This window comes from Mobula hypostoma, chromosome 2, assembly GCF_963921235.1.
Source record: "Mobula hypostoma chromosome 2, sMobHyp1.1, whole genome shotgun sequence".
In the NCBI taxonomy this organism is placed as follows: domain Eukaryota; kingdom Metazoa; phylum Chordata; class Chondrichthyes; order Myliobatiformes; family Myliobatidae; genus Mobula; species Mobula hypostoma.
This window is the reverse complement of record NC_086098.1, coordinates 153733553-153760694: the sequence shown is the minus strand read 5'-3', so window position 1 is coordinate 153760694 and position 27142 is coordinate 153733553. Positions and strand designations below refer to the sequence as shown.

The 27142-nt window shown below is 44.0% G+C and overlaps 1 long non-coding RNA gene across 2 annotated transcripts in view; it reads left to right on the top strand.

Moving 5' to 3' along the window:
• Positions 1–27142, top strand: part of LOC134359743 (uncharacterized) — a 203573-nt gene that overhangs the window by 135998 nt on the left and 40433 nt on the right. Inside the window, exon 4 of one of the 2 annotated variants that reach the window (XR_010021190.1) lies at positions 5023–5110. The exons of the other annotated variant lie outside the window; for it this stretch is intronic. This is a non-coding gene — a long non-coding RNA (uncharacterized LOC134359743). Of the gene's footprint in view, positions 1–5022; positions 5111–27142 lie in introns of those variants that run through there. 2 annotated transcript variants of the gene reach the window in all.

Sequence of the window (27142 nt, the reverse complement as noted above, 5' to 3'; positions counted from 1 at the left end):
TGATTCTAAAAATACATTACACAGTTAGCATACCAAGTAGCAAAATCAATATGTCAATATAAAGTACAGGAATCTAACCAGCTTTAGGTTTTCCCATAAGACATAGGAGCAGAATTAGGCCATTCGGCCCATTGAGTCAGCTCCTGTATTCTATCATGGGTAATTTATTATCCCTGTCAACGCCACTCTCTTGCTTTCTCCCCCATAATTTTTGACACACTTACAAATCAAGAACCCATCAACCTCCACTTTAAATATACCCAATGACTTCATCCTTCACAGCCGTTTGTGGCAACAAATTTCCACAGAGTCACCACTCTCTGGCTAAAGGAATTTCTTCTCATCTCTATTCTGAGGCAATGCCTTCTGGTTCCAGATTCTCCCAATAGAGGAACTGTCCTGTCCATGTCCATCTCCTCGATTTTAAAGGAAGAGAGATTCTCTTGAAGGGGAATGAGTTCAGGGAAGCAGATCAGGAAGGCTCATGGCAGGATGTGTGATACAAGTGTGATCACTACAAGTATAAACAATGCAGTGGTTTTGCTCTGATGTTTCTGAGTTGTGGGACAGGCTTGGGGAATCATGAATTAAAAGTCCTTGATGTATTCGCCTCTACCATCACCCCAGGCAGCGCATTCCAGGAAACCACCAGACTCTGCTTGCTTGCTTACTTGTATGCATTAATAAATAAATAAATTTATTTATTCGCCCCTCACCTCAAATTCATGCCCTCTGGTATTAGGCATTTCTACCCTGGGAAAAAAATACTGTCTACTGTATATATGCCTCTCATAGTCTTATAAACTATCAGACCTCCACGCACCCTCTGCCTCTCCAGAGAAAACAACCCAATATTGTACAACCTCTCATTATAATACATGTCGTCTAATCCAGGCGGCATCCTGGAAAACCTCTTCTGCACCCTCTCCAAAGTCTCAATATCCTTCCTATAATGAGGCAACCAGAACTGTGTGCAATTGTCAGGATGTGGCCTGACTAGAGTTTTATAAAAGCTGGAACATAGTTCCTGGCTTTTCACTCAATGCCTCGACTAATAAAGGCAAGCATGTCATATGGCCTCTTAACCAACCTTTCAACCTTCGTAGCCGCTTTTAGCGATCTATGAACTTCGACCCCCATGATCCATCTGCTCATCATTACTGTTAAGGGTCTTGCCCTTAGCAGTGAACTGTCTCTTTATATTTTACCTATCAAGGTGCAACACTTCACATTTGGCTCAGCTAACCTCCACCTGCAATTTCTCTGCCCATCTGCAACTGATCTATATCCCATTGTATCTTTGCCAATCTTCTCTGCTATCCGCAACAACACCAATCTTCATATCATCAGTAAACTTACTAACCCACCAATCGACATCTTCATCCAGGCCATTTAAATACATCACAAGCAGCAGAGGTCCGAGTAGAGATCTTTGTGGAACACCGCTAACCACAGACCTGCATCTAGAATAAGTGCCTTTGACCACTACCTCTGTCTTCAATGGGCACTCAGGTTCCAAATCCAAATATTTAATTTATCATGGATACCATACATCTTAATCTTCTGGATGAGCCTTTCATGAGGGACCTTGTCAAATGCCTTACTAAAATCCATTAAGCTACATTCATGCCTGTACCTTTATCAATCACCCTGGTCACCTTGTCAAAAAACTCAAATCAAGTTAGTAAGACATGACTTGCCCTGCACTAAGCCATGCTGACTCTCCCTAATTAGACCGTGAGTTTCCAAATGCTCATAAATCCCATCTTTAAGAATTCTTTCCCATAACTGATGTGAGACTCAATGGTCAATAGTTTCCAGGATTATCCCTGGTTCTCTTCTTGAGTAATGGAAAATTAGCTACTTGCCAGTCCTCCAGGATCTCGTCTGTAGCTAGAGAAGACATGAAGATATTGATCAAGGCCTTGGCAATTTCTTCTCTTGCCTTTCTCAATAACCCATCATGCCCTGAGAACTTGATACGCTTAGAGACCCAACACTACCTCCTACTTTACATTGAAATGTCCAGCATATTAATACACTCGGCACTGATCTTCCTACTCTCCACATTCTCTGCATCCATGTAAATGTTCCTCCCTTTATCCTTGAGAGGTCCTCCCCTCTCCCTAGTTATCCTCTTGCCCTTGATGTATGTATAGAATGCCTCAGGATTCTCTTTAATCCAACTTGCCAAGGACTTTTCATGGCCTGTTCTGGCTCTCCTAATTCTCTTCATCAATTCTATTCTGGCTTCTTATCATCCTCAAGGGCTCTGTTTGATTCCAACTTCCTAAGCTTTACATACTTCTCCTTGACTAAATTTATTACCTCTCTCAGCATCCAAGGTTCTGTTAACTTGCCATCCTGTCCTTCCTTCTGACTGTAACATACTGTCCTGTAATTCTGTGTCAGGTTTTAGAACAAACCATTGAATGGAGGTGGTCATTACCAAAATTATCAATGACCTTAGGCTCAGCACTGATGCCAATGGGTTCTCAGTTAAAATTCACCAAGGTCCTTCCACACAATTGACCACAACGTTCTCCTAGATCACCTTGAGAACTGGGTTGACCTCTCTGGTACTGCCCTTCATTGGTTTCACTCATATATCTCAGAGAGAACATTTTTTTGTCTGTCTTGGAAGCTATTTTTTTTAAAAAGATATGATGAAAGTTTTTGGTGTTGCTCAAGGAAGCAGTCTTGGTCCCCTACTCTTCCCCTTAGGAGGCATCATGAGAGAGTACTAACTTGATTTCCACAGTTATGCAGAGACATACAGTTGTATATCTTGGTTGAGCCCAATGATGACAGCACCTTATATTCTCTGACTTCTGGTATGGCTGATATAAATAAATGGTTGAGCAATAATTTCTGAAAACTAAATGAAAATAAAACTGAAATGATTTTAGTTGGTTCCAAAGCCAAAAGAGATAAACTTCTTGATAAACTAGGGATCCTGGCTCCCCTTGGTAAAAGCAGAAGTACAAGGCTGGTGTTATCCTTGATTCAGATTTGAACTTTAAATCCCACATCAAGAAAGTGACCAGAACAGCATTTCTACGCTTAAGAAAAATTGCAAATATATGTCCATTTCTGTCACCTAATGATACGGAAAAACTAATTTACATCGTTCTGTCAAATAAACCGGACTGTACTAAAAGTACAGTGCACTTCTAACTGGCCTTCCCAAGCAATCTATTGATAAACTTTAACTCATTCAGAATACTAGACTTTCAACTCTGCATTGGCTTCCTGTATGTTTTAAAATTGATTTTAAAGCTCTCTTACTTGTTTTCAAAGCTCTTCATTGTTTGGGTCCTGAGTACAACACAGAATGACTTTTGTTTTATAATCCTGCTCGAGCTCTCAGGTCGTCTTCCACCGGACTCTTAAATTTAAACAATCTGCCTCAAAAAAAATTGGCAGCTCAGCTTTTTTGAACTGTACTCCTAAACTGTGGAACTCAATACAATACCTAAAACTATGAGGGATGAAGATTCAGGTGACTCTTTTAAACACCAGCTCAAAACTTTGCATTAACTAACATATTTTTATTTTTTATTTTTATGTTTGCACTTTATCCTATCGTAAAGCACTTTGAACTACATTGTCTGTAACAAAAGTGTTTCATAAGTAAAGAATTTGTTTTTAGTTTTTTCTCTGTTAAAGCTGGTAAAATCTGAGGTATGGGCAAAGCCACGTACATTCATTTCTCAATTGCTAGGAACTTTCGGACAATTCAAGTGGTGTTTAGTATTGTGGCTTTCTGGAGATTTACATAAATATTGTTGTGTAGGTCTAATTGTTCAATGCTATTGTGTAGTGACTTTGAGATGACACCAGTTTTAGATATTGGACATTGTATACTTTGTTCATGTTCCACAGTCTTTCAATTTCCTCTTTTAATTCAGTATATTTCTGTAAGTTTTTTGCTTAATGATATATTTTTGGAATGGTTATATCTATTGAGTAAGTTGTTCTTGCTTGTTTGTCCTGCATTATTATATCCAGACAGTTATGATGGATTGTCCTACCTGTAATAACAGATCGATCATCATATAATCTGTAGGACTCTGACTCTAAAACTGGGCCAGGCTTGTATTTATAGTAAGGTATTGTGTCTTCTATGAGTTTGTATTTTAAATCAAGATTTTGGTGAATAACGTTTCCCACTTAATTGTGCCTCTGTAAGTAATTAGATTGTGTTAGAATGCTGCAGGATTCTGTAATGTTTCAGATTGTGAAACACTGCAGTTCTGTCGGCTGCGTGAGTCTCAGGAAGGCAACCTCCGGCCCCGCCAAACGTGTGAGATTGAGGCCCGAGCTCACCTCGAACCCTCTGTTTGTGTGGATGCTGTGTGATTCGTTACAAAGGAGTGCCCCGAAATAACAGACAGTACACTGCATACAATTAAAAGATTTAGCTTTATGATTCTTAATTTGACTAAAGGGTTAGTAAAGAAAGAATATAAAATGACAAGAGCCCATTTTAATGAAATAGTGTAATGTGCACAAGTTGGAGCTCACGGTTTCCCCTTTGCTGATCTCGCCCTGGGTTTTAACGAATTACGGCCCCGAATTACGTGCACAAGTTGGAGCTCACGGTTTCCCCTTCGCTGATCTCGCCCTGGGCTTTAACGAATTACGGCCCCGCTCCAGGTTGACTCCTACGACCTCTTCTCCCCAGTGTCTTCTCTCTTCAATGCCTTAACAAAAGCCCCAAGCTTAACTTTAGTGTCCCTCACCAGAGAAACCTCCCCTTAATCCGGCCATCTTAATTGGATGGCACACAATCTTCCTATCTCTTATCTTCGACAGTAACCCAACCAAGCAGTTTACACAGAACAGCACAAAATGAAATACAGAACAGCATAACAGTTTAAAAAAAATGAACCATGGCATTACAGTTGTTTTTGGTTTCTCTTGGCTTTTCTGCATTTATCATATAAAATTTGTTGGTCTTTAGTTATGTATTCTTGATATATTTTTTGTCTTAACCACCTGGTCCTGTATTGCCTCAAGGAACCCCTCTGTTCCTGGGAAGGGATTTCCAGTGCTAAGCCAGGTGTTCGATGCTTCCTTGGTGACATCTAGTCCTCTCAGAGTGTGGGGATGTCTTCTATGGAGGGTCATGCTCTTCCATTGGTTAACCTTTTCTTGAATAGTGATAATGTCTTCATTTTTTGGTTTGTGCTTTCATTAAATTTATGATTTGTACTTCTTACCAGAATTGCATATGCTCGTGTGGAGTGTTGAACCTGTTTTCATTGATGTAATTGTATCCTTAGTGTTTTCTAAGATTTGCCATTTCAGTTCTTATTATTCTTGGTAAATTTTCTAGATTGGTTTCGGACCAGGATATTATGCCAAAAGAATATGCAAATGTGGGTATAACGAAAGTGTTTATTGCCTTTGTTATATTTTTACTATTGAGCACTGTCTGGCAGATTTTCTTAAGCCTTGAAGTAACTTCTGTTGAATGTTTTTTTTAATCACGCTATGATCTATTTTCATTACTTGTTGATATCCCAGATACTGATATAGAAAACCTACAGCACAATACAGGCCCTTCGGCCCACAAAGTTGTGCCAAACCTGTCCTTACCTGAGAAATTAACTAGGGTTACCATACACTTCTATTTTTCTGAGCTCCATGTACATGTCCAGGAGTCTCGTAAAAGACCCTATCGTATCCGGCTCCACCACCGTCACCGGCAGCCCATTCCACGCACTCACCCCTCTCTGCGTAAACAAACAAACAAGCAACAACAACTTACCCCTGTCATCTCCTCTGTACCTACTTCCAAGCACTTTAAAACTGTGCCCTCTCATGCTAACCATTTCAGCCCTGGGAAAAAGCCTCTGACTATCCACATGATCAATGCCTCTCATCATCTTATACACCTTAAATATGTTTCATATTCATCCATTAGTTGTATCCTGCTGCTCTGTTTTGTATTCTGTTAGCTCTACTGCTCCTTTCTTTGCGTTTCATGGTCTGCACTTATCCAGTCCAAAGTTCATATTTACTGAATACCTTTAGAAAGCAGTTCCAGCATTTGAATTAATTAGTTTAGCTTAACTGATGAAGGAGCATATAATTTCAAATCGTCCATTCACAGAAGGTATGTCAAGCTATAATTCCTTTGGCTGTGTCTGATTTGATATCAATTTTCATCTGATTCAGTCAACTAGAGAGCAGGTTTTAAGCTAGACAGAACCATAGTGGGTTTACCAAGTTTCCCTGGAAAATGCCTCAGTTTATCTTGACAACAGTAGTTGTTCTTTTCTGGTTATTAATAGATAGTATTATATGGATAATAATATGTTTATAAATAGTTAATTGAAAGTTATTATCTTTTAAATTTATTTTTCTCAGCTCAATCTGGTAAAACCCGAGGTATGGGCGTAGCCAAGTGCACTGAAATTTATTTCGAATGCTAGGAACTTTTGGGCTATACTAGTGGTGTTTAGTATGAAGGCTAGCTGGAGATTTGCAGAAGTATTGCTGTGTAGGCCTAATTGTTTATTGCTGCTGTGCAGTGCCTTTGGGATAACACCACTTGTAGATATTACTATCGGGGCAATGTACACCCTGTTCGTCTTCCATAGTCTTTCAATTTCCTAGTCTAATTCAGCATATTTCTGGTGTTTTTCACTTATTGATTTCTGTATGCTATGGAATGGCTTTATCTATTAAATAAGCTGTCCTTGCGTTTATCCTGTATTTTTATATCTGAACAGTTATTATGGATTGTCCTATCTGTAATAACAGATATGTCGTAATATAATTTGTAGGACATCCGACTCTCAAACTGGATTTTTATTATCATTACTAGTAGTAATTGTATTAATTGGGGCCTGTTACTGTGCTGTATCTCTAATGTGACGCCAAGCAGAGCTATCGGACGATTGATGCTGATGAGAGAGATAAGAAAGACAATGGAGAAACATTCAAAATGCTAATAAGAGAGAAGAGAGGGATTAATGGAAAAGAAACACAATTCAGAATATTGACAGACCGGTTGCTTTGAACCTGAACTGTTTGAGGTTTGATGGACAGGTGATACCCCAGCAGGGGGATAAAAAGAGTAGGTTTCTAAGGCACGCAACACACCACGAGACCACGAGACCCTGGAAAGAGCAGTGTATCCCCACAAGTGGTGGGAGTTTGGAGGTCCCGTTTGCGGGAACCAACCAGAGGCTCACAGGGTGTAAAGGTACAATCGCTGGGAACCTGGGGTGTGTGTCCGCCCTTGCCTGGGTGCTAGGTTCACCATGGAAGAACGATCGTATCCGGAACGGAGGGGTCACAGTCGATGACCACAGCGGGATTAGAAGACATAAAAGGGTCTGCCCGAAACCAACTGCGAAGACATCAAAGGTCTGCCTGAACCAAATTGCATCTCTCTTTCTCTCTCTCTCTCTCCAACGGTACAACAACAGCGATTGCTGCGAACTGCACTAAACTGAACTGAACTCTGCTTCACTTAAGACTGATTATTTTACCCCTAGACTGCGATAGAGCTTGATTGATTCCTATTACCCTATTTCTGTGTACATGTGTGTATCATCATTGCTAACCTGTTACATTGATATCCTTACGATTAGAGTACTGTATTACTTATGCCTTTAATAAAACTTTATTAGTTCCTAGTAATCCAGACTCCAATGAGCGTTCCATTTCTGCTGGTTTGGCAACCCAGTTACGGGGTACGTAACACTAAATTTAAAAAAATGAAATCGAGTAGATAAATTGTTACTCTTGTGCATCAATCTGTGGCCAGTCTCTGCAAGCTCACAGTGATGTCACTAGATATTCATGCACACCAGCCCTTGACTGGCTTTATAACAGCTCTCAGCCCAGCAGCTAACATTAAGTGACATTTAATATTTAAGAACTCATTAAAGTGCAGCCACGGGCGTGAAAGATATCACAAGCTAAGCCTCAGATGCAATAGACAACTTGATAAGTTTACGGAGTTGGAGTTAACAGAAGAACCCAAGTAGAGGAGAGGTCTAATTGAGTTTGACAACCTTTCCTTTTCATAAAAAAATCATCCTCACTTAGGTTTTACATTTTTCCTGCTCCGCTTACTATCTACTTGCCTGGGTTGTTCTGTGTCCCAGTCTATACCTATAACATATACTCAGCTCTTGGTTTCAGTCCCTGCCTGGGGAAATACAGGTCTGTATATCAGCCTGGTTGTACTTAAATCCTGTTGAGTTGCAGAAACATCAGTATCTCAAGATTAAGTACCCTCGCTATCCAGGACATGCCCTCTTCTCATTGCTGCCATCGGGGAGGGGCAACAGGCACCTGAAGACCCACACTCAACATTTTAGGAACATCTTCCCCTCTGCCTTCAGAACAGACACAAACCCGTGGACATGACCTCATTATCCTTCTTTCGTACTTTCAGTCTATCTAGATGTTATATGCCATATATATAAATAAAACGCACACATATAGGGTTTTCATGGCAAGGTACAGAAGTAGATTGCCAACTCTTCCTTCCATACAGATACTGCTGCTGCCCAGGTTGGGACCCGGCTGGGTTTGAACTCAGGACCATCTGCCTCGAAGTGCAGTGCTGATGCCACACTGCGCCACCAGCCAGCCTGGAAACAGCTCAGTGCAATATATAAAGTTACTACAACACAGTGCAAATGTCCTAGACACCCGGGCTATATATATGTGCCTTAGACTTCTGTACAGTGCTGTATGTATATAAACATTTTTTGTCTATCTACTTATTTATTTATTTTTGTGACTCACTGTAATTTTTTTTCAGTACATTGTATTGCTTCCACAAGATAATAGATTTCATGACATGTATCAATGACAATAAACTTGATTCTGATTCAAAATTAAAATGAGATTGTTTGCTGTTGAGTGTGCACAAGGAGAGACAGTTCTGACCTTGTGCACATAACTGCTGGTCCCTGTATCTGACTTCTAGAACATTGCATATGCAGCTGCTTCCAGGAGATTTCTGTTTTTGCAGAGCTGATTCTTTTTCCATTCATATTTAAATAACTTCAAGCTATCTTATTGTTCTGAGGCTTGTTTAACAGACAGTGCGGTTTGACTGAAGAGAAACTTCCTGTTTGTTTCTGTTCAAAGTGCTTTGCTGTGGCTGTCGACTCTGACATGATCTTTGCCACGTGCTCTTTCCAGAGGAAGGACTGAGATGTGATGTGTAAAACCTTACTCCTGGAGTAAGGCCCTCCTGAGGCCGTTGGCCTGGGTGGGGGAAGAGATCAGATGCTTCCTGTCCACTTAAATGTTTCCAGCTCACTTTGTTTTTATTTCAGACTTCCTGCATCTGCAGTTTTTACTTAAACTTTCATTCTGAATCACATTTGATGCTGGGTCCAGTGCTTATCCCAAATGTTAATAGAAGGATAATTATCTTGTTGCTATTTGTGGGAGCTTCCTGTATTACTGGCTCGACATCACAGCAGTGACTTTTCTTCAAATGTCGACCATAAGCATTGGTGTGGATGGCATGGTAACACGGTGGTTAGTATAATGCTACTCCAGCCCTAGCAACTGGGGTTCAATTCCTGTTGTTGTCTGCAAGGAGATTGCACATTCCCCCCATGACTGTGTGGGTTTCCTCCTGGGCTTCAGTTGCCTCCAACATCCCAAAGACACATGGTTGGTGGGTTAATTGGTTACATGGGTGTAATTGGGCAGTGGGGGCTCATTGGACCAGAAAGTTCTTGTCACCGCACTGTATATCTGAATAAGTAAATTAAATAAAGCTATCTTGGGCATCCCCACTGGATGAAAGGGGAAGGAGCCAGGCATGTGTTTGTTTCAGCAGGTAGTGACCGGTGGATGAGATCTGGTGCTGTTAAAAGTCAACATCACTGATGAGCCACAGGAAACAACCCCTTCAGCCCACCCGATCCATGTTGGCATTTTGTCCATCAGCACCAATCCCATTCGGGCTTTATCATTCTCTGCCTTACCTACTGCAGTGTCTGTCTAAATGCCTCTTATTGTAGTGATTGTATCTGATTCCACCACCTCCTAGGGCAGGGAGTTCCAAATATCAGCCATTCTCTGTATGGAACAAAAACTTTTTAAAAACTCCATCCTCTCACCTTAAACCCATTCCCCCTTTGTTTCCAATACCCCTTTCATGGAAAACAGATTCTGTCTGCATCTTCTATGGATCTCATCACTTGAGGTACTTCCAGCAGGTCACATCTCGGCTTCCTTCCCTCGAGGGAAAACAAGCACAGCCTTTCCCATCTTTCCCCAATAACCAAAATCCTCCAGTCCAGGCAACATCCTGGTGTTTCTCCACTGCATTCTTTCCAGTGCAATCATTTCTTTCCCATCACGTTGATGTCATGACCAAAAAAGTTCACCAACGCCTCTACTTCCTGAGGAGGCTAAAGAAATTCGACACATCCCCATCAACTCTTGCCAGTTTATATTGATGCACCATAGAAAGCATTCTGCTGGGTTCATTACAGATTGGTATGGCCACTGCTCTGCCCGTGACCACAAGAAAGTGCAGAGAGATGTGGACACAGCTCAGCACATCACAGGGATCAGCCTCCCCTCTGTGGACTCTGTCTGTACTTCACTCTGCCTCTGTAAAGCAGCCAGTTTAATCAAAGACCCCACCCATCCTGACCGTTGTCTCTTCTCCCCTCTCCCGTCGGGCAGGAGATACAAAAGCCTGAAAGCACGTATCATCAGTTTCAAGGACAGCTTTTATCCCGCTGTTATGGGACGCTTGAACGGACCTCGCGTAGGATAACAGTACTGGTGTTGGTTTATTATTGCCACCTGTACCAAGGTACACTGAAAAGCTTGTCTGGCATACTGCTTATACAAATAAGCCATTACTCATTGCATTGATCTCCAATAAGGCAGAACATTAACTCTGTAGAATAAAGTGTAAAAGCCACTGAACAGTGCAGTGCAGACAAATGATGAAGTGCAAGATCATCGGGGGGAGAGAGTGAGGTGAAGAGTCCACCTGTCAGCATCCTGTCTGGATGAATAATGGATCTCTTGTAATAGTAGTGTGAACACTAAAGATGTATGATGTTCTCCTGAGGGGTTGTCTATTGGTGGGTCCTCAGGGGGCTGTAGAGGCTGATCCAGGATCCACATATTCTGCTGCAGTGTGGGCAGGAGTAAGTGGTGGCTGGGGTTAGTGTTTGGGCCTTTTGGTTGTTCAGTCTCCTCTTTCACAACGGCCACTTGTACTCTGCAGCGCCATTCTCCTATAGCATCGCTCCCTCCTGAACAGATTTCTTCCAGGTGTATCTATTGAGTGCATTGTCTTCCCAGTTTTTAGATGTCATGTTGAAGGTCTTCAGGCTCATTTTGATGTTATCTTTGAAGCTTTTCCTTTGCACACCAGGGGCTCACTGACCTTCCCTCAGCTGTGAGAAGCTGAGACCTCCACATGGGATCGGGTCCAGCAGCGAATGTAGTTGGAAAGGAATTGTCATTGTTTCGGGGTGAATCAAAACCTGCATCAAAAGACCAGTGAGAAGCCCTGCATTTGGTGCTGATGCAGGATTTTCACCTGAAACACGGACAATTCCTTTCCTCCTTTGGATGCTGCTCGAGCCAGTGGAATTGCCCAGCAGTCTGCTTTGTGCTCCATGATGAATTCTGAACTTTCAGAACTATCTTCTTCCTCCTCTCCCCCCCCCCCAATCCCCCGTAACCTTTGTTATGAGAGGTGACAAACTAAGGAGAGACCTTTGGGGAGTCGCACGATTTTCTGGACATGACTGAAATACGCAATGACAGAGTTGATGCACAAGGTCATAGAGCGACAGATGAAAATGCACAGCAATTTGTCAGACACCCTGATCGTGCACACGTAAAGAAAAAGTCTGTTCACACTTGTATCAAAATTTCAGTCTGTCCTAAAACCGGAGTGAGAGATGGAGGGAAACCTTTCTTACCTGACTTGTATTGACACTGGATTCATAGGAGACTGTGCATGTTGGAATCTGGAGCTACAAATAATCTGCTGGAGGAACTCAAAAGAATTGTTGATGTTTCAGGTCAAAAGCTAGTGTAAGGTTTCGACTTGAAACATCGATGATTCATCTTCTCTCCACAGATGCTGCTCAATTGGCTGGCTTGCTCCAGCAGGTTGTTTATTCCCATGGAAGTGACATTGTAATTCCACGGCAGCGATGTCCTGACACTGGGGAGAATGACCTCTGATAACCATCACCACCTTCCTGTCTGTGAATCATGACTCCAACCGCCAGAGGGTTTTGCAGCAGCAAACAGTCTTCAGGAGGAATTTATTGGATCCAGCAGCATCTGTGGGAGGAGAGGAACATGGATCAGAGAACAGTAAAGCACAATACAGGCCTTTTGGCCTATGATGATATGCCATCAAATATCAATCTGAATCTTCCCTCCATTTTTCTTTCATCGACGTACCTACCTAAGAATCTCGTAAGTGTCATAGAAACACAGAAAACCTACAGCACAATACAGGCCCTTCGGCCCAGAAAGCTGTGCCGAACATGTCCCTACCTTAGAACTACCTAGGCTTTACCCATAGCCCTCTATTTTTCTAAGCTCCATGTATCCATCCAGGAGTCTCTTAAAAGACCTTATCGTTTCCGCCTCCACCACCACCGCCAGCAGCCCGTTCCACGCACTCACCGCTCTCTGCATAAAAAAAAACAAACAACTTATCTCTGACATCTCCTCTGTACTTACTTCTAAGCACTTTAAAACTATGCCCTCTTGTGCTAGTCATTTCAACCCTGGGGAAAACCCTCAGACTAGCCACACGATCAATGCCTATCGTCATCTTATACACCTCCATCAGGTCACCTCTCATCCTCTGTCGCTCCAAAGAGAAAAGGCCGAGTTCACTCAACCTATTCTCGTAAGGCATGCTCCCCATTCCAGGCAACATCCTTGTAAATCTCCTCTGCACCCTTTCCACATGGTTTCCACGTCCTTCCTGTAGGGAGGCGAGCAGGGTTGAGCACAGTACTCCAAGTGGGGTGTGACCAGGGTCCTGTATAGCTGCAACATTACCTCTTGGCTCTTAAACTCAATCCCACAGTTGATGAAGGCCAATGCACTGTATGCCTTCTTAACCACAGAGTCAACCTGCGTAGCAGCTTTGAGTGTCCTATAGACTCGGACCCCAAGATCCCTCTGATCATCCACACTGCCAAGAGTCTTGCCATTAATGCTATATTCTGCCATATTTGACCTACCAAAATGGACCATCTCACACTTATCTGGGTTGAACTCCATTTGCCACTTCTCAGCCCAGTTTTGTATCCTATCAATGTCGATGTAACGTCTGACAGCCCTCCACACTATCCACAACACCCCCAACCTTTGTGTCATCAGCAAATTTACTAACCCATCCCTCCACTTCTTCATCCAGGTCATTTATAAAAATCACAAAGAGTAGGTGTCCCAAAACAGATCCCTGAGGCACACCACTGGTCACCAACCTCCATGCAGAATATGACCCATCTACAACCCCTCTTTGCCTTCAGTGAGCAAGCCAGTTCTGGATCCACAAAGTAATGTCCCCTTGGACATTAAGTGTCCCTAATGTATCTTTTGTTGTGGCAGTAGAGTGCAGGATTTTTAAAAAGTAGTATGTTACAATATAAATATGCAAGAGAGGAGTAGCGCAGTAGTGTTCATTGCAGGAATTGAGATGGCAGAGAGGAAGAAGGTGTTCCTAAAATGCTTAATGTGAGTCTCCAGGCTCCTATGCTGCCTTCTACCTGATGGTGGCACTGAGTAGAGGCATGTCCTGACTGGTGTGGGTCCTTCGTGATGGATGCTGCCTTCCTGAGACATCACCTTTTCAAGATGTCCCAGATCAGGAGTTCCCAACCTGGGGTCCACAGACCCCTTGCTTAATGGTATTGGCCCACAGCATAAGAAAGGTTGGCAATCCCTGTCTTAGATGGTGAGAAGGTTAATACCCGCAATGGATTTGGCTAAATCTCGAAACCTCTGTCTATCCAGTGATTGGAGACTCCCTGCCAGGAGGTGATGTAATAATAAAGGTTGAAGATTAGATTTATTCATCACACGTATATTGAAACAGCGAAATATCAATGAAATGTGTTCTTTGCGCCAAATTAAATCAGCAAAGGTTGTGCGGGGGCGGGGGGGGGGCAGCCTGCAGGTATCGGCACACTTTCAGTGTCAATACAGCAAGTCCACAGCTCACAAATTCTAACCTGAACTGTGCATCTTGGAATGCAGGAGGAAACGAGAGCACCAGTAGGAAATCCACGCGGCCATGAGGAGATGGTACAAGCTTGTTATAGACTGCGGAGGGGATCGAATGCCAATCAGTGATTGCTGGTGCTTTAAATTGATTGAAATATCCGCTACGGTACCATGCCGACCAAATGGGAATGTGATGGTCAGTATGGGTGACTGAACTTGCTCCCATGTTGTGTGACACTGTTACTTTATGTAAACTGTTTCCAATTTTTTCTGGTTTCAGAATTCTATATGTTGATCTGAAGCCCAAGGTCCACCATATTGTAAGGAATTCTGAAGAAATGTCTTTACCCAGTGAGAACGTGGAGCCGGATAGCATGGAGAAGGATCAGTGTTAATATTTCTGTGTTACAGAGTGACTAGGTAAACATATGAGTGTTTGTTCATTCTCTCCATGACTGTGTGGGTTTCCTCCAGGTGCCACAGTTTCCTCCCACATTCCAAAGACACATGGGTTAGGAAGGATTAGTAAGTTGAGGCTGTGTTATGTTGGTGCTAGGAGCATGGTGACGCCTGCGGGCTTCCCCAGCACATCTCGGATGATGTATTTTGCTGTACTGCATGTTTCAATGTACATGTGACAAACGAAGCTAATCTTTAAACTTTACAAAACTATATCCGAAATTCCATGTTTGGTCAAAAGCCCAGTATTGTTCTATTTCTATGTTAACCCCTCCCTATAGATTAGGCCCTCGCATTCTGGCGGTGTTCTGGTGAATCTTCATTTTCTGAGAACCCACTTTAAGAACATATCCTCAAGCTCCCATTTTCAAATGAAGTGCTGCTATTTCCAACCTGACTCGCCCTCTGCTCCCACATTCAAAGTGGGTCAAGGTAATCTGGATTGGCCATCAGTCTGTCAACAGATTGGGGTGGAGACATTGACACTGGTGTTCCTGCAATTTTCAGATTGCCCTTGTCCTCATGAGAGCAGTGGGCTATCAACAAAGCTGAAATAGATTGTAATTGGGAAGTCAGGTTTAGTTAGGTCCCCTTGACATTGTAATTTTTCGGATGTCTCCATTTCGCCAGAGCTGTAGACCTTTGAGAGGAATTGGCATGAGACATCCACATTAAGAAGAGAATGTGGGATGGAGCACCAATTTCTTAAATATAGAAAGTTACAATGGTCAATGCTTCAGACCGAGGCCCGTCATCAGGACCTGAAGGGTCCCAGCCTAAAATAACGACCATTTATCCCCGTTCATTGCCGCTGACTGACCTGCTGAGTTCCTCCATCATTTCGTGTGTGATGTCCCTTCCATATGCTCTGTTTACACTTCCTGCTGCCTTGCTACTAACATAATCAAAGATCTCTCCCACCATAAACATGCCCTCTTCTCCCCCTTCCATTGAGCAGAAGGTACAGAAGCCTGAAAGCACGTTCTGCCAACTTCTGTCCCACTCTTACTAGACTATCAAACAGTCTCCTCGTGCACTAAAATGGACTCTGAACCTGACAACCTGCCCCACCATAGCACTGCATCTTACTGTGTGTCTGCACTTCACTTTCTCTGTGACACTTTACTCTGTATGCTTTCATTGCTCTTCCCTTCTACTGCCTCGATGTACTGATGTGATGAAATAAAGGCTTACAAAACAAAGTTTCTCACTCTAGCTTGGTACCTGTGACCACAATGAACTAATTTACCATCAGACCCAGAACCATGGATTGTGTTTCAGTTGTTTAACACAGGACCTAGTGCTCTCTAGGTACACACCGAGGCAAACATTGACCGCTGCTTGGAAAATCATCAGGTTGGTGAAAAAGAAAACGCCCAGGTCTTCTTTAAACTTGCTGGCCTTCCAGCTTGGGGAGGGGTCCACTAGCGAGCACTGCCATGGTTGGGACAATGTCCTGAGGGATGCAGGCGAATCCCGGCAGACAGTGTCAGCCGTGCTGCCCTGAGGGAACTACATCGCTTCTACTGGGAACTATGGAGGGGATGGGGTCTGGCCTCATCCAGGTAGGTTGGACGGTGTTCTGGCTGCTAGGGGGGGCATGGGTGGGAACTGGTCCCGATCCTATTACGGTGGGTGTCGGGAGGATTCGGGGAAGTGGAGGGGTTTCGGCTGCACCACCACCTGATCGGCTGGAATTGCCTGTCGGACACAGGCCTCGGGAGACCATGCGGGAGAGGGTCCCACACAACGTGAGCTGTCTCATGGGAATGCCCGCCGTGCTGACCCGTGACGATCCAAAGCGTTTCTTGTTTGGGCTGCTCCCGCTCACCTTGCACTTCTTTGCCTTCGTCTGCCAACCAGACTCGCCTTGGCGGTCTGTGTTACCATCTGACAGCGGAGGCAGTCCCCAGTGGAAATCTCTTCATGCAGGGGTCCTTCCCCCTGTACATTGGGGACCCAGGGTGGAAGGTGTTGCATCGGGCAGTACCGCGCACCAAGTCTTTAAGCGGGTTCACTGATACCCCATCTACCTGTCCATTCTGTGGCCGGGAGGAGTCAGTGTACCACGCTGAATAGGAGGGTGAGAGGTTGCAGCCCCTGTGTGAGTATCTGAAGGGGCTGCTGCTCAGGTTCTGGTTGCACTGCGGCCCCGCGCTCCTCATATACAGGCACCTGGTGCGGAAGGCAGTGAGTCGGGAGGAGGATCTGCTGGTGGGCCTGGTCCTGGGCCTGGCCGAGACGGCCATTCATGGGTCCTGGGCCTGGCTGAGACGGCCATTCACGGGTCTGGGTCCGGGGCCTGGCCGGGACGTCCATTCACGGGTCCGGGGCCTGGCCGAGACGGCCATTCACGGGTCCTGGGCCTGGCCGAGATAGCCATTCATGGGTCCTGGGGGCGAAAAGTCGAGAGTGCTGCCCAGGCCAACTGCCTGCCACTCTTCCGAGGATATGTTTGTGCCCGGCTGTCCTTGGAGAGGGAGCATGCAGTCACAATGGGCACATTAGGGCACTTCCTGAAGTAGTGCCCCCCCCCCCGGGTATTAATTGTCTAAGAGACGGTTGTAACCATATTTTAATTTGAGTGTACTCACTGGATTGTGCCTTGTGTATTTGTCATGTAAATAAACTTTTATAGTTTTGTAAAAAAAAATGCACTTAAAGCTGTTCCATGAAGGCGTTGAGTAGATAGGTTCAGTGTAATGATCTCTAAAGCTTAATCTCTGCTGGAGTTTTTTGTGATGAAAATGTGATGCCCTGCCACTATAGCATGAATTTATTTTATTTCGAGATAAGCAAGGTAACAGGCCCTTCTGGCCCAACGACATCACCCAATTACACCCATCTGACCAATTCACCTACTAACCCGTACATACTTCGTGTGCCTGGAGAAACCCCACACTGACATGGGGAGAATGCAGAAAATCCTTACATTTGATATTCACTAAATGATTATAATGAATATTCAGAGTGTTAACTGAATATTTAATGTGCTTGGCAGAGTGATGAAGGCACCGTAACACCTTAGGTTGTTGCTGAATGAAAAGCATTGTAGTGTAGATTTGCCCCGAAGTGACAGCTTGATGAAGAGATTAATCTCCAGTCCAACAGGACATCACAGCATCAATGGTGGATGTTCAGGGACAGAGACTGTTGCAAGAAAAGATGTACAACAAATAAAGATGTCCATCATCATAGAACCCCACCATCTGGTCCATGCCATCTTCTCACAGCTGCCATTGGGCAGGAGATACAGAAACATGAGCTCCCACAACACCAGGTTCAAAAACATCTTCTTTCCTTCAACCATTTGGTTCTTGAACCAACCACCAGCTCAGTATAACAACACAGTAACCACTTTGCCCTACAATGACCTATGTCCTTTATGTTCAAAATGTGCTCTCCCTTGAATAGTTTTCGTGTAGTATGACTAGTTTATGTTTTTCAATTGATGTGTGCATGCTTTTATTGTGAAAGCTGCTTATATGATGCGATGTTCCTGTGATGCTGGTACAAGCAAATTCCTCATCGTGTACGTACGCACATATACTTGTGAAAGTGACAATAAGCTCGACACTTGACTATTGTTTGATGATGAATAAGGAAACAGGTGCAAACCCAAGGAAACTGAGTGGCTTTACAACCCATCTCCTCCACCAACGACTCTCACTGAATCCTAACCCGATACAGAAATTGACACGCTGTTAAAGTCCTACATTTGTAGCCTATGCCTTCAGTGAATAATTTTCAGATTTGCCATCTAACCCACGTACCGTTGTTTTTATTACTTCTAATTGACGCGCTGTGGATTTCCTGTTTAAGAGAATGAACCCACTCACTTTCCTCACTCACCTCCAGTTATCTTTGATAGTAGAGGGTTATTATAGAACACATGTCTCCATGGCAATAAGAATTTCTTGACTGCTAACAGCACACCAATGAGGCAATGGAACTGCTGATTATCAAAGGATACAATTCTCTTCCCCTTCATAACCTGTTCCGTTGATACAGGGATTACGGAGCAGAGAGTGGACATATTTCTTTGCTTACACCCATCAATATTATGTTTTCCCATTGCTGACCAGCGAGAATAATGGTCAACTCCAGTGCTGTAAATCTTTTATTTTCTTTATAACTGTTATGGGGGATGAAACTATATGTTTCACTCAGAAAAAGAAACTGCCTACTTGCTTCACTGGCACCACAGGAGTGGTGGCCCTGCCACAATGCACTTCATAATTGAAATGAGGGTGAAAAGTTTATTAGAGTTTATGTGTTCAAGTGTGCATTGCCTGGCTGCTTTGCTGTTAATTGAATATAAATACCATCCATTAAAATTTTATGTGGCTCGCCGGGTCTTGCTGTGCATAAGCACTTGCTGACTGTCTATAATGCAGTGTGCTTTGTAGAATTTAGCTTTAAGAAAGACAAAGGAAGGGAATAGTGTTGGTTCGAGACCTAAACACAAGAGGTTTTGCAGATCCTGGAAATCCAGAGTGACACACACAAAATGTCGGAGGTCAGGCAGCATCTATGGAGAGGAGTAAAGAGTTGACATTTCAGGGTGAGATAGGGTCTGGTTGGTGATAGGTGAAAGGAGAAGAATTGGAATTTGCCTTTTTGTGGCAGTGATATAGTACAAAAACATAGACATTGTTTTAAGTTACAAAATAAACACAACATATCGGGTTGAAGTTGAATGATAAGGTAGTATTCATCTCTTCATGGACAGTTCAGAGATCTGATGGTAGAGGGGAAGAAGCTACCCCTAAATCTTTGAGTGTGTTTCTTCATGCTCTTGTACCACCTCCTTCATGTTCATAATGACATAATGGCTTGTTCTGGGTGGTGATGGCCCTTAATAATGGATGTCACTTCTAGAAGACGTCCTTAATGGTCAGAAGACTTGTGCCCATGATGGAGCTGGCTGACTCTACAACCCTCTACAGCCGTTGGGATCTCCATGCCAGGCAGTGATGCAACCAGGCAGAATGCACTCCACTGTAGATCTGTAGAAATTCACCAATCTGGTGACATACCGAATCTCCTCAAACTCCTAATGAAGTGGAGCTGCAGGTGTGCCCCCTTCATGATTGCATCGGTATGCTGGGCCAAAGACACATCCTCTGAGATGTTGACAGCCAGGAATTTGAAGCTGCTCACCCTTTTCACCACTCACCCAACACTGAGGGCTGGTGTACGTGTTCCTGACTTTTCCCTCCCGAAGTCCGCAATCAATTCCTTGCTGTTAGTTCCTCAGCATGAACATTGAAAGTTCAACGTTGATACCATTTACATTGGCACCCGTTGGTGTGAGCACTGAGAAAGGAAAGGACAAGGATGGTGCAGTGGCACAGCCAGTAGAGACTCTGTCTTACATCCCCAGTAACCCAGGTTCAGTCCTGACCACCAGTACTGTCTCCTTGCAAGTTACATTTTATCCCTGTGACCTTGTGGGTTTTCTCCCACATCCCAATGACACGCAGGTTGGGAGATTAGTTGGTCACTGTGAATTGTCCCTGGGGTGTCAGTGAGTGGAAGGAGCTGATGAGAATGTGAGGACTGGAGTGGAACTTGTGTAAGTGGATGGTCAGTGGTTAGCACTGACTGGATGGACTGAAAGTGCTGTTTCTCTGCTTTATCATTCAGTGGTCTATGACAACAACTTTCCACATGCAATATGAAATCTTAATTAGTGAAATGTAGACTAGAGTTACGTGGAACAGATGAGAGAAAATCTGCAGATGCTGGAAATCCAAGCAACACACACAAAATGCTCGAGGAACTCAGCAGGCCAGGCAGCATCTGTGGAAAAGAAAGTACAATCGATGTTTTGGGCTGAGACCCTTCGGCAGGACTGGCGAATTGAAAAGATGAGGAGTAGATTTAACATTTGGGGGAGGGGAGAGAGAAACAGAGGATGATAGATGAAACCAGGAAGGGAGGGGTGAAGTAAAGAGTTGGGAAGTTGATTGGTGAAAGAGATACAGGGCTGGAGTAGGGGGTGTCTGATAGGAGAGGACAGGAGGCTGTGGAAGAAAGGAAAGGGAGGGGGAGCACAGAGCGTCTAGGCCCAAAATGCCGACTGTACTTTTTTCCATAGCTGTTGCCTGATCTTCTGAGTTCCTCCAGCATTTTGTGTGTGTTACGTGGAACAAACTGTATCCTCAGTCAGATTGGTGGCTGGGGAATCCCAGCACTGAGCCAGGTCTGAGCATAGCTGTGCTGGAATTTGTGTCCCAGCCTACTGACTTTCATTATTGTCTTGAGCCATGAAGGAGTCAGCTGATAGAGGGAAGTAAAGGGGTGGAATGCTTCAAGGGTTTGTTGAAAGAGGAACGATATTACTGACCGGATTCAGCTTGTGCTGGCACTTGCTGACCGATTCATCTACACTGAGATCTCTGAACATCACAAGACCAACAGGCGAGGTAAGAGCTTTAGCACTGATAATTTATTGGGACGCCATAAAACAAACTGACAGTTCCATGGTACTATCTACCTTCTCTGGTTCAACACTCTGCTGGAGGAACTCAGCAGGTCAAGCAGCATCTCTGGGAGGGATGCGGGAAGGAGTCATCGATGTTTTGTGTCAGAATTCCACGTCACCAACCTCGGAATCTGCTGCTCCAGATTCCGACGTCTGCTGTCTCTTGTGAGACCACCTCCGGATATATCAGTGCTTTTAAACTGTTCTGACATTGACGAGGACGCAGTTGACCAAGTCATACACAAGATGATCCCAACGTGATAGTGACCTTGCTTTGTGATTTTGAGCGAGCGATAAATATCAGCTGGAGACAGTGTCCCAGTTCTTCTATGGGTTGGGAAGTGCAACTCTGTCATCTCAGGAGGCTTCTTATCCACCAACATGACCTTCAGGTGTACAGTGTGGTAAATGGATGTAAATACCCCAGCTATCATGATGGGATTTCAATCTGCCTCCGGATTAATTGCCTGGAATTACTAGGCTGTCGTACGCCTGTAAATGTGCAAAGAGTTCTACGAGCTCGTTTATGGCGTGGTGTGTAAACCCAACAGCTACACAGTGATCCATATCTAACAGAGATTGTGCTCTTGCTAACCTCCCGCTGGACAATCAACAGTGTGATGCTCCTTCGTAGCTGTTCCAAGGCATCGTCCTAATGTGCCTCTGTCACTGGAGTAGAGCTCCACAGCCTCCTGCTTCAGACACAAGCATGTCTCCACTGGTAAGCGGGTGTCATGGTAACGGAGCGGGGTCCATGCAATGCTTTACAGCGCTAGTGATTGGGGTTCAATTCCCACCACTGCCAATACTCTCCCCATCACCAGCTGGGTGCCCCACATTCCAAAGAGGGTTAGGGTCAGTGTCACTGAGTTGTGGGCATGCTATGTTGGTGCCAGAAGCATGGCAACTCTCGCAATCTGTCTCCAGCTCCTCCTCTGACTGTGTTGGTCACTGACACAATGACACATTTCTCTGTACTGTATGTTTTGATATGTATGTTGCAAAGAAAGCCAATCTTTACTTCATCCAATGAGCACTAACTGGCCTGGCCCTGTATCAGTCTCTGGTGAGCCCTGATTTAACAGCTGAAAACAAAATGTTGGAGAAACTCAGTGGGACAAGCAGCATCTTGGTGGGGGAGAGGAAGTGGCAATGTTTCAGATCGAGACTTTTCATCAGGAATACTTTGTTTTTGCTCCAGATTCAACATCTGCAGTCTCTTGTGTCTTCCAGTTGTATAACTGGATGCGGACAATTGGTTTGGATGCATCTGAGCTAGAGAGAAAAGAAAAATTAATAGGTTTCTCTCTCCTGATCACAGTCCCTTTATAGAATGTGAAGTCATTTATAGAATGCAAATATGTGAAGTGTTTTATGTAATGTCTACACAAGTATGTGTGCACTTGTGTCTGTAGTTGGGGTGAGGATTGGTTGTCAAGATCAAAGACCTCATTTTTAATGGGACGTCATTCTTGACAAGCCTGTCACCAGAAGGTCCTGTCAAATTCGGCTAGCCTGTAATTTAATGGTCTGCTTTTAGCTTAATGTCATCTCAGTGTCTCACTCTCATGGCTTCAGTGAACTGATGACAAAAGTAGAATTATTTACTAATGAGTTGCACAAGAGGTTGCTGTGGGACCATTGCAAAGTTCTAAGTAAATGTATTATCAAAGTCCTTATACTGTATGTTTTGGGTGGCGGGGTGGAGATACGTCTCTAACAAAGGAGGTGTAGGGTGCTCCTTCCCTCTGCTAGTCTGCAGGTCACCCTTGGGCAAAGTGTAGCACCTGTTTAGCCGGCTGATTAGGGTCACATGAAGCCACGGGATCAGGTGGTGGATGGTCGTGTGAGCAGCCGATGCATATCACAATCCTGGTTATACAACCACTGATGCCAGGCAGACAATCTCTGAAGAGTATTGACAATGGCTGAGGTCACCCATCTTGTAAAGACACTGCCCAGAAGAAAGCAATGGCAAACCACTTCTGTAGAAAAATTTACCAAGAAAAATGTGGTCAAAGACCATGATCGTCCATGGCATACAACACAGGATATGATGATGATATACTGCCTCAAGATTCATTTTCTTGCATGCATTTACAGGATAAAAGAATTGTAATATAATTTTCATGAGAAATTATATAAATAGGAAAAGACTAACAAACAACCAATGTGCAAAAGAAGACACACTGTAAAATAAAAATGATACTGAGATCATGAGTTGTAAAAAGTCCAGCACCAACATGGGAAAGTTTCCTGCATCTACCCCTTCCACAGCCATCAACATTTATAACCTCAGTCACATTTTTGAGATGTGGGAGGAAACCAGAGCATGCGGAGGAAAGCCTCACAGTCACAGCGAGCACATGCAAACTCCACACAGACAGTGCTCGAGGTCGGGATTAAACCCAGCTCAGAGGCCCTGTGAGAAATTGGCTCTTAGCCATTAAGTCACTGTTTGTTTTGGCAGTGCAGCCTCTTTGTGTGTTGCCCTTATCCAACTCTCCCGACACCAGCTTCCTCTAAAAATCAGCAGGATGGTTCACCTCAACTATGTGTGGTTCCAAGTCCCGTGATTTTTTTTTATTAAGTGCAATCGTGAACAATAGCTAGATCAGAAATGCTGATCAAGTCAACTAGTTCCCAAAGAGAACTCTGATAGGCCAATCAGCTGGTTCACTGCTGCTCAGTGATAGAACACAAAGAAATTATATGTACAATTAAGAAACATTAAAAAATAGTAGAATACTGGAGTCATGATGATCATGATGAAGTCTGCTGGAGAGAGACATTTATACACATGCTGTCCTCCATAATTCAAAGAGATTGAAGGATAAGGTTGCAGGGTGACAAAACGTGGCAAAAGCACTTGGAACTAAAAACTAATCCCTACTGGGAGAAAACAGCACCTGTTCTTTCTGCACTGTTCTCCAGCAGTTTAAGGACTAAGTCCAGCCGGAACGTAACTCACAAGTGCTCTTGAAAGTCGGGTATTAACTCTACCTATCAACAACCAAGCATTGCCATCCTGGTCCCCTTCATGATAGCTTATGAAGAAGCATGTGACTTCCCTCTCAGAGATGATAGGTGTTTGTGCACTCGACTCTTGAAGGCTTGGACCCCATTGTCGCAGATGTTTCCAACCACAACATCTGGAAGGCTGTTCCAAATTCTGATAGCACAGTGAAGGAATCTTATATCCAGTGTGTAGGTTCTCGCATCAGGCATAGAAACAGCATGTGCAGGCATAGATAAACTTGATCGTGTGGTGCGCCATCTCTCATAAGGTGAAGGCAGCATGGTGCGACGGTCTGCAGGGCTGTGGCTGGTGTGCATTTTATATAGCACAGTAGCTGCAGCAACCTGTCGTCTGTGGTGTAAGCTACTGGTGGCTATCTTCTCACAAGCTGTGGCCTCATCTACACCTATAATCCTGAGAGCCTTTCTTTGAATGGAATCAAGCTGGCTGAGGACACTCTGTGAGGCTTTCATCCATGATAAGCAGACATACTCTATGATGCTTCGTACCTGGGCTTTGTAAACCGTGGCTCTGCCCAATTTGTCTAGTTTGGTTGCTACTTTCCACAGAGCTCCAAGCCTTTGTCTAGCCTTGTTTGAAATAGTGGAAAGGTGTTTATCCCACACCAACTTGCTGTCAATATTAACACCAAGGATTACTAGCTCCTTCTTTAAGTCCAGCTTGCAGTTCGCAAAATACAGGTCGGGGTTAGATGGATTCCTCTTCCTAGATATCACCATCGCCTTGCACTTAGTAGGCTCAAAGGTGACATTCCAGTCGTCTGCCCAGGCTTTCATCCTGTCAAGATCCCTATTCAGGCCTGCTGCCACTGTATCACTCTCTCCTGCTCTAATGGGTGCAAATAGTGTGGAGTCATCAACATACAGGTATAGCTCGTTACTGCATGCATCAACCAAGTCATCAATAAAGATGGAAAACAGAAGTGGCCCAAGTATTGAACCCTGTGGTACAGATGCATTGATGGTTGAAGAATCAGAAGCCTGACCAGAGATGACAACTTTGACGGTCCATCCGTGAAGGTAGCTCTGCAGCCATCTAAGCAGCTTTTCAGATATTCCTTTGGATCTCAGCTTACCACAGAGTCCATTATGCCAGACCTTGTCAAGTGCTCCTTTGATATCCAGGGCTATGACACACACTTCTCCACCTTTGTCTAAGAAGGTGTTCCATGTTTGAGATAAGGTGGCGAGGAGATCGGCTGTACTGTGATCAGGTCCAAATCCATACTGCCTACTTGAAATTAAGTTGTTACGGAGTAGGTAGTTCTGAACTTGTTTGTGGACTGCTGCTTCCATTACCTTGCTGATGACACTGAGTAAGGATATGGGGCGGTAATTTGTAGGATCAGCTCTGGAATCCAGCTTGTGTACTGGTGTTACTGATGCTATTTTCCATTGTTCTGGGAATACACCACTCGAGAAGTATAGCTGGAAGAGGTGGCAGAGAGGACTTGCAAGTTCTGCACTGCATTCCTTTAAGACCCTAGTTGGAATCTGGTCAGGGCCAGATGCTTTATCAGGCTGAAACTATTGCATAATTTTCCTGACGTCTTTAGGTTTGAAGATGATTTTGTTCAGCGAGGTGGTAGTAAGCTGCTTGACATTTGGTGGCTGGTCATTAGCATTTGCGAGCTGACATCCTAGTCATCTAGTCATCCTCTTGGTAAATCTCCATCAATACTTCAGTACTGAGTGTGGGAATTAAATCGCAAGCAGACCCTCTCAAAACTTCTCAGTGGGCTTGAGATACTATAATCCGTCAATTGTTTAGTGGTGAGTGAGCATGGGAATTAAAATGCGAGCGAGCCCTTCTGGACCTTTGCGGCAGGCTAGAGGTATCACGGTTTATTAGGCACTTGGCAAGGGCCGATGAAAAGAATTTCAAAATAAGTAGAGTGGTCATTATGGGAATGGATAGGGTTAGAATGTGGAGTTTGATGCTTTGTCTCAAATAGGCTTCAGCAAGAGAAGGCCTCCCCCTTCACCTAGTTATCTCAAAGTCAATGCTAACATGGCAACTTTGGAATTGGAATTGGTGTACTATTGTCAAGTGTACTGAGATATAGTGAAAAGCTTGTGTGTGTTACAGTGAGTAACACACACAAAATAGTGGAGGAACTCGGCAGGTCAGGGAGCACTGATGGAGGGAAATAAGCAGTTGACGTTGTGGTCTGAGACCCTTCACCGGGACTGGAAAGAAAGGGGGAAGAAGCTGGAATAAGAAGGTGGGGGGAAGGGAAGGAGAACAAACTGGCAGATGGTGGGTGAAAGCAGCTGAGGGGGAAGGTGGAGAGATGGGGAGGGGAAATGAAGTAAGAAGCTGGGAGGTGATAGGAGGAAGAGGTAACGGCTGAAGAAGAAGGAATCTGATAGGAGAGGACAGTGGACCATTGGAGAAAGGGAAATTGGGGGGGGGGGAGGGAACCAGAGAGATGAAGGGCAGGCAAGGAGAAGAAATGAAGTATGAAGAGAGCCAGAATGGGGAACAGAACAGCAGAGAAGTGGGAGGGTGAGAATTTTCCAGAATTGGAGAAATTAATTTTCATATCAGTAGGTTAACAAAAACAATGAGAATAGAGAATAGAGTGTAATGATTACAGAGAAAATGCAGTGCAAGCAAGTAAGAAGGTACAAGATCATAATGAGGTACTGTAGGTTGTGAGGTCTGAAGTCCACCTTATCTGGTACAGGAAGGAGGTGCAGGACCCTGAGGTCCCACTCCACTAGGTTGAGGAATAATTATTACCCCTCATGATATCCGATCCCAGGTTCTTTTAGGAGTCCAAGAATGAATTGAAAACTTGTTGCTTCATGGTTGTCTATCATAACCTTAAAACAAAGAAGCAGGCACAGAGCATGTGCCCATAGTTACTCCTAGGAGATGAGCAGAAACTAAAGAAGCAACGAGCTAAGAAAAAAGATGGCAAT